Here is a 1,727-nt window from a genome sequence, read left to right on the forward strand (position 1 = left end):
AAGCGCTTAATATTTCAAATCTTAAACAATAAATAGTAGCAGGTTTCATTATTGGATGTGTTTTATTGTATATATTTGTACCTAAATTTTCTATTTGTATTTTATACAATATGTTTGTATGTTTTGCAAGTGCATTCCACTCATGTATGGTTATTAAATAATTATAAGTAATAATAATAATTACGAAAACATTATGTTGCTTGCAAATATTAAATAATAAAGATTAAAAATGTGAAAAAAGTTTACCTGTTGTCACAGATGCAGAAAAACATTGCTTGCTGTTGCCTCCAATAGTTTCCACAGTAATAGTGTACGCTGTGCCTGGTAACAGGTCTTTGATATCAAAGTAATTTACATGTACTGTTTTACTGCGTTCTGTGCCGCCAACTTCCCAGATGACCCTAAATTTCTGGGGCCCATCCAGACCCTCTGGAGAACCCCAGGACAAGCTTACTGAGTCTGGCCATACGGAGGTGAAGCAAACCTCACCAGGGGGAGGTAGCTTGTCTGAAAGGTAGAAGGTGAAGGTAGAGTTCAATATATATTGTTTACATCTATAAATGCATAAATTATAATCTTGTTTAATTAATCAATTAATTTATTGAATTAGGTTCAATTAATAGAAATATTTTTCACTGCTTTTTAACCAGCTGGTTATACAGATACACATATTTTCTTGTGTTACTAATTTTATGATATGATAGGTTAGTGAATCAACACTAATTTTAATGACATTGATGTCTAGATGGATCAGGCCAAATCTAACTTGCTAATGTAGCCATGCCTGGATTCAGTTTTTTTTTTTTATGCTTAATTAATTCTGTCTTCTCTTTGTATCAAAGTATTTATGTGAATTATGTTTTAAATATTTTTTTTATATAAACCATTTATGTAATTAATCAAACAAAGCACATATACTTACTCAGTATCAACTGAAGTTTATTTAAATCAAATATGATTTTATTTTAAACAAACACTTAAAATAATCCTTACCTGTGTGTTCTAACATGGATTCTGTTTCTCTTCAACCTGTGAATTCAGTAACAGTCTGTTATGGTCACCAAATTATAATTTATAGACACACTGAAGAATTAGGATAATGTTTATATATTAATTCTATAATGTGTGTATAATTTTTTATTTAAACCTTAAAGAATAAGTATATATAACTAAAATAAAAGTCTTGAATACTTACAGGGACATTCAGCCACAATGAAGAGGCATTCTCCAGCTCCAAACTGAAAATGAGTGGAAGTTTTTATAGCTTAGAGGCTGTCAGTAGAAACACTTTCACTTTTAATTATAAAGCTTCTGTTCCAGTAACCATGTAAATTTAGAAATAGGCGGCGCCTTAACCGCAAATGTTCCCAATAAAAGTCTGCTGAAGAATGAAGAATAACCAGACAGAATAGTCTGCATTGTGAGAAAGAGTTATTGTGTTTTAATGGTCTTTTATTTTACAACCTTAACTTGTATGTGATGTGCAATGTGTAACTCGTATTTCTGACCAAAAATTTAGCAAAATCCCACCTTAGTCCCACACCTTCAACACTGAACGGTAAGGGACAGTTGGAAAAATACTGGACAAAATGAGCACTGAATAAATCTTATTAAATTTAACAAAATTTGACCTTTTTATGCCAAACCAATGGTAAACTACATACATAATTTTTTGTATTGTACATTTGCTTGACATTACAACTTTCATGTTGAGAAAGTTAAGCAGA

At 30.9% G+C, this 1,727-nt stretch overlaps 1 long non-coding RNA gene across 1 annotated transcript; it reads right to left on the bottom strand.

Moving 5' to 3' along the window:
• Positions 1 to 387: 387 nt before the first annotated feature.
• Positions 388 to 1,255, bottom strand: LOC125799464 (uncharacterized). The gene is made up of 3 exons (XR_007438441.1): positions 1,196 to 1,255; positions 994 to 1,029; positions 388 to 507 (listed from the first exon to the last, which is right to left on the bottom strand). It is a non-coding gene; the product is annotated as an uncharacterized LOC125799464 (long non-coding RNA).
• Between the last annotated feature and the right edge of the window lie 472 nt (positions 1,256 to 1,727).

The sequence above is a fragment of the Astyanax mexicanus genome, chromosome 3 (assembly GCF_023375975.1).
Source record: "Astyanax mexicanus isolate ESR-SI-001 chromosome 3, AstMex3_surface, whole genome shotgun sequence".
In the NCBI taxonomy this organism is placed as follows: Eukaryota; Metazoa; Chordata; class Actinopteri; order Characiformes; family Acestrorhamphidae; genus Astyanax; species Astyanax mexicanus.